The sequence below is a fragment of the Silene latifolia genome, chromosome X (assembly GCF_048544455.1).
Source record: "Silene latifolia isolate original U9 population chromosome X, ASM4854445v1, whole genome shotgun sequence".
Taxonomy (NCBI): domain Eukaryota; kingdom Viridiplantae; phylum Streptophyta; class Magnoliopsida; order Caryophyllales; family Caryophyllaceae; genus Silene; species Silene latifolia.
The window spans coordinates 84798878-84804754 of record NC_133537.1 but is presented as its reverse complement, the minus strand read 5'-3'; the positions used below and the strand labels follow the sequence as shown (position 1 = coordinate 84804754).

General features: G+C 44.3%; 1 non-coding gene across 1 annotated transcript; it reads left to right on the top strand.

Moving 5' to 3' along the window:
* The first annotated feature begins 492 nt into the window (after nucleotides 1-492).
* On the top strand, nucleotides 493-599 carry LOC141624678 (small nucleolar RNA R71). Its single transcript, XR_012534484.1, has one exon. It is a non-coding gene; the product is annotated as a small nucleolar RNA R71 (small nucleolar RNA).
* The last annotated feature ends 5278 nt before the right edge of the window (nucleotides 600-5877 follow it).

Below are 5877 nucleotides of genomic sequence, written 5' to 3'. Positions count from 1 at the left end.
TTGCTTCTATAAGACATATTCGGGTGAAATCTTGAATTTGGGTTATATGTGTTGGAGAATGTACCCGGTGGATAAACATTTTGTGCATTTTGTCTTAAAGCTAAGAAGGCATTTACCTCTTCAATGGGAGCTTGGCAATGAGCGGCATAGTGACCCGCACCTCCGCAACCTTCACACACAACGATTTGGCTCGTTGAAGACATGGCATTGACTTGTTGAATGGAATCTCTAGCATCCCTCTCCGCCAATTGTTGTTGGAGCAAAGCAATTTGAGCTAGCAAAACAGAATTGTTAGAGGATTCTTCTTTACCTTTAGATGGCACAACTCGGGAATTGACATATTGGGCATCATGGACCGCCATAGATTCGATCGTGGCATGAGCAAGGTCGGTGTCAATTTGATCAAACCGCCCATTGTTGGCGGAATCAAGAATCCTTCGGGACTCGGCACAACATCCATTGTAGAATGTTATTGCAAGAAACCAATCATCTAGCCCATGATGTGGGCATTGTCTTTGAAGCTCTTTGTACCTCTCCCAAGCCTCATATAAGCTCTCAAGAGCTTGTTGACGGAATCCGGTGATTTGGCTCCTCAAAGTTTGAGTTTTCTCCGGTGGAAAAAACTTTTGGTAAAAAGCAAGAGCCAATGTCTCCCAATTGGTGATTCCCATGGCGGTGCGGTCAAGGCTATTGATCCAAAGCTTGGCCTTGTCTTTCAAAGAGAAAGGGAAAAGTATTTCCCTTATTTGGGCTTGGGTGACGCCTTGTTTGACGGATCATGGAGCAATAGTCACAAAAGTTTTGCACATGCAAATTGGGATCCTCCAAAGGACTTCCTCCAAATTGCTTTCTCTCCACAAGGCTAATGAAAGTCGGTTTGATCTCCAAGTCCGGCGCGGTGATTTGAGTGGTTGTGATTCCGGCCGGAAGCATGGCCGCGGTGGGCTTTGAATGATCGGAAAGTTTCACCATCTTTTTGGTAGTAGATGGTGATGGTGGTAGAGATGATGAACTTGAAACCTCCTCCTCTTCAAGAATCTCTAGATCGTCTAAGTAAGACTTTCTAGCACTTTCGGCTTGTACGGGAGAAGAGGCTTCTTTCACTTCCTTCCAAAAACGTCGTCTTCTCCTAAAGGTTTTCTCGGGATCGGAATCCGGTGAAAGCAATTCTCCCTTGCGTGAGGACCTGGGCATAAGACAACAATTTCTAGAGAAGTGATAAGTAACGGTCTTAAGGAACAAATGTTCCCCAAGACAAAGGAAAACAAGATAAAAATCGACAATTCAAAAAGCAATAAAACCGTTTCCCCGGCAACGGCGCCAAAATTTGATAGGCTTATCGCGTACCTATGCAAAAATAATTTCCCTAGACACAAGTTAATGTAGTAATAGGGGTCGAACACAAGGAAACGGGAATTACGTCGTGAATTGCTATGGGTGGATTTTTATCAAGGTCGATTACGTTTTGGGTTTGATTTGTTTGGTTTGTTGATTAATGAAAATTGCAATGTAAATAATATGATAAAAGATAGTCTAAAGGGGTCGGGTCACTCATGCAAAGGTAAACATATGAACATGATAAACTTGGTACTAATAATCTTGTCAATTACTTAGGCTTAAAGATACCCACCTTACGGCATTAGTATCAACCATAGACCGGGTCCTAGAAAAACTCTCGTCCATGACTAGGTCGTCCTACCATACATGCTTAGTCTAATTCAATTCCGTGCCTCTCGACTTTAGAACGAATAAACAAGTTTTAATCTACGACTACGGCCGATAATCAAAGATTAAGCGTAACAAAGCAAGCATGTGATGGAAGCAATTGATCAAAATTATTATAAACTTTATTTAATCATATTATATGTTTGATTTTGCATGGCTCCCCTAGCCTTTAGACTAGAGAATTTAGCTACTCATACTAAGATATAAAATGCAAACTAAATTGTAGAGAATATTAAACATGGTTGTATGAACTATATTAATTGGGTGATATAACATATGAAAAGAACAAAGCTAAAGTAACAATTATAAAAACTATGTGATAACTAAAGCAATTATGTAAATTGTAAACTTGTAATAAGAAATACCTTAATAAGGAAGACTTGTATGGAAGAACAAATAACTAGAACCAAAAGATTGAATAACAAATGCTTGAGAATCTCTTGAAATACAAAGTGTTGAATGATTAACTAAAGAATGCTTAAACAACTTAAACTTGAAATGAAAACTAATGAGAGAAAACTTATAATGCTTGAGGCTTAATGTAGTAAACTTGGACGTAAAATGGGATGCCCAAAACCTAGGAATACCTCTCCTATTTATAGGAGAGGAAGGAAAAAACGTAAGAGTCAACAGGCATGCAACCCCGATCGGGGTTGGGCGGCCCCGATCGGGGTCACTTAATCCTCGGTTTATCGACTTAAATCTCCTCTTAATTGCTAAGGTATCCAATGTTGGTGATTAAATGTGCGATTAATCACCCGAGCAATGTTCTAAATTCCTAGCATCCTAAGCTCTATTGGCATCCAATGCTTGCAACCTTGATATGGACCTTCATTTTGGGCTTGACTTTGCATTTGGCTTCATGTTTAATTCCTTACTTCAATCCACTAATCTTCATGCAAAACCCAAGAAATCTTCACACACTTAGTCCAATATTTGGCCTTGTTTAGCTTAGTGAACTTGGTGTACAAAATCATAGGAAAAAGCCTCTAAATGCTTAGATTCCTACAAAACCGTAACAAACACAACAATACACCTAGAACACAAAATTAGCTCAAAAATATACTAATTAAAGTATGATAATCAATAAAAACCGAGCTAAAATGAGGGGTAAAAGCATATATAAAATGAACATATCAACAAGCCTCGCACAAGAAAAAAAATCCAACCATGAACTAGAACACATAGCTCTATCAATCATGCTTTGGCGATTCGCCTCCTCCACTTGCCCGTTATCCCACGTGAACTGATAGCCTTCCCGGTGAACATCCCGAAGACCACACTCATCAACCGCTGCTTGGAAATTGTCATCTGCCATTGTGCCCGACTCGCCCCTTTCGTCTCAGTAGAAAAAAGAACTTCATTATAGTCACCAATACAAAGCCATAGGAGACTCGACTGTCCACCAAGAATGCGTAGCAACTTCCAAGAAAGGCGCATATCCGCCACCGCCGACCAGCCATAGAACCCTGTAACACGCCACTCCTTCCCATCCTCACGTACTATATAATCCATGTGATGCACGGAGGCTAACACAAAGGTACAGTCAACCTCATTCTTCCACAAAAAAGCGAGCCCACCCGATCTTCCACACTATCCACCTCCACTCCATAATAACCCTCTAACTTTTCACGCACCCTCCTCATTTCACGACCACACAACTTCGTCTCGCACAAGAAGAGCAGGGCCGGGGCTTCCCTTTGCACAAGCGTGCGAAGGGCACTCACCGTGTCGGGGTTGCCCGACCCTCGACAGTTAATGCTTAGGAGATTCATTGTGCCCGGTGGGGTTGAGCACACTCAACCTCCGTCTCAGGTATTAAGATGCCACCGTCTGAAAAAGTTTGCACTCTCTTCACCCCAGCTCCTCCATCCTCCTCGTTTCCCCTATTCCTTTTCCCGAGCTCACATGTATTTCTACCTTCTCCTTCCATAATTGTCTCCCTCGCAAACCGTCTCCAGCTCTTCCCCCCACCACCACCCCATTGCCTCGCTCCATCCTCTTCCCCTGCCCCTCGTGTTAGTAGCAGCTCCCCCCACGCTCTATCCCGTTCCTCCATCATCTTAGCATTCTCCTCTTCTCGCCCTCCCCCTCCAGTAACCACCTTCTCCCTGACATTGCACATCTCGTCCTTCCTCATCCCCTCCCCGTCCCTCCCCTCTGCTTCCATGTCCCTGCCCCTGCACAGTACCGGTTTTCTCCGCCTTCCGCACTCTCATATTTAGCGCTATCGATTGAAGTTTCTCAATCATTTTGGTAATATCAGCTTCATTCCTCTCCGCCACATACTTTTCAGCATCAAATTGAGCATTAAGATCTCGCCTTGCCTTCCCCGAAATATCATGTGCAGTTTTCTTGATCTTCCATGCCGAAGCTCTCAACCACTCCTCAAACTTCAGCTCATCATCGTCATACGGACCCTCCTCACAATCTTTCTCCCCATGCCCAATTATCCCACATCCATAGCAAAAGATAGGAAGCCGTTCATACTTTAAGTCGAAGTGTAACACTCGTCCTCCTTTCATCTTTATCGGCACAGAAATCTTTAAAGGTTGTCTAATATCATACATCACCCTAATACGGATTGCTCTATCCAGGTCGCTATTCTGCCCCATTTTGACATCAATAAAAGAACCCAAACAGGTCCCAATATTCTTAGCATTGGCCACACTCGATCGTCCAAACACAGGTAAATCGTATACGCGGGTCCAAATAGGGATATGAAAAAGAGGAACATCCGTAGGCTTACCCGAGTTTCTTGGCTCATTGAAGCACCACACATATTTGTCCAAGTGCCACGGCTGATGTTTGGGCTAAAAATAGCACTTTAGAAAAGGCCCACTTGATAAAATAAAAGAAGTGATGAGGAAGAAGGGAGCCCGCGGTCGAGAAAAGGAGAAACGGGCTTGAGAAGGATCAAGAGCCCAACAGAAGAGACGTCCGCATTATGGAAAGAAGCATCAGGGAGAAGTCAGGGAGAAGCTAGGGAGATCAAGGGGAATTGGTAAGGGAGTCCGGATTTGAAAAGAGTCCTTATGGAAATAATATTCGCTTTCCATATTCAAGGTAGGACATATCTAGGGTTCTTACCCTATAAATAGCAGAAGAAGAAAATCAAGAAGGAGATATATTCATTCAACACCCGCATTCATACATCAACACTCAAGATCACATCTCAGCAAATAATACACGTTCATTCTCGATCTTGCAGGCCTGACACCTTGGGTCAGCGGGATTAGCTACGTGCCACAATTGTAATCATCCTCCAATTCATATAGTGCAATACTTGGCAGGGTACCGTCCCTCCCGCGGTTGTTCCCACATTGGGTTTTCTGCGTCACCAAAATCTTAAGTGTCAATTTACATTACGCACTTTATTTCCCGTTTACTTATTGACATACAAATCATCATACAATCGACCAACGAATATAGACTACATTGACCCTAAATCGACTTAGGTAAAAAAGACCTAAACAGTTTGGCGCCCACCGTGGGGCATTGTGGTCGTCAATCGTTGATATTCGAGATATACAATGGAAAAGCAAGTATCTAAAGCCATGTCGGGAGCGGGCGACCATCGCCACCACCATCGTCTACCCAAAGTCCAACATCGACAAGTGGCCACGCAGCTCCTGGACATACCCCAAGAATCATACCGACAACAAAAGCCTCTCTACCTCCCAGACCCCGTTGTCTCGGCCAGACCAGATCGGACAAAGGAACGTCAAGCTCGGGCGTCACTCCGCCGCCCCCCCACGCAAATTGCGCTCGCCGGCGTGGAAAATCTTCAAAAAGCTATGGAAAACATGAGAGAAGATCAAAGGAGAGCAGATGCTTTGAGGTAAGAAGGAGAGACAGAGAGCTCAGGCACAAATTGATCTCCTGACGGCGATCCGGCCTCCGGCAAACAAGGCGGCGAAGGAAGATTTCCTTTGGTAGATCCGACGCAAGGAGTAGCGGCGGCGGCGGATACCAGCTGAAATAATTACAAGATTGGATTTGGCTACGACGCCATCAGATGGAAGGATAACTCCACGAGGGTTAGGATACCTCACGCCAGATAGCTGGCAGCCAGCCGGCTGCGTGGGGGTACAAACAGGTGGCCTCTCCGTCGCCAGCCTGCCGCAAAGAATCGATCGTACACTGCGCAGC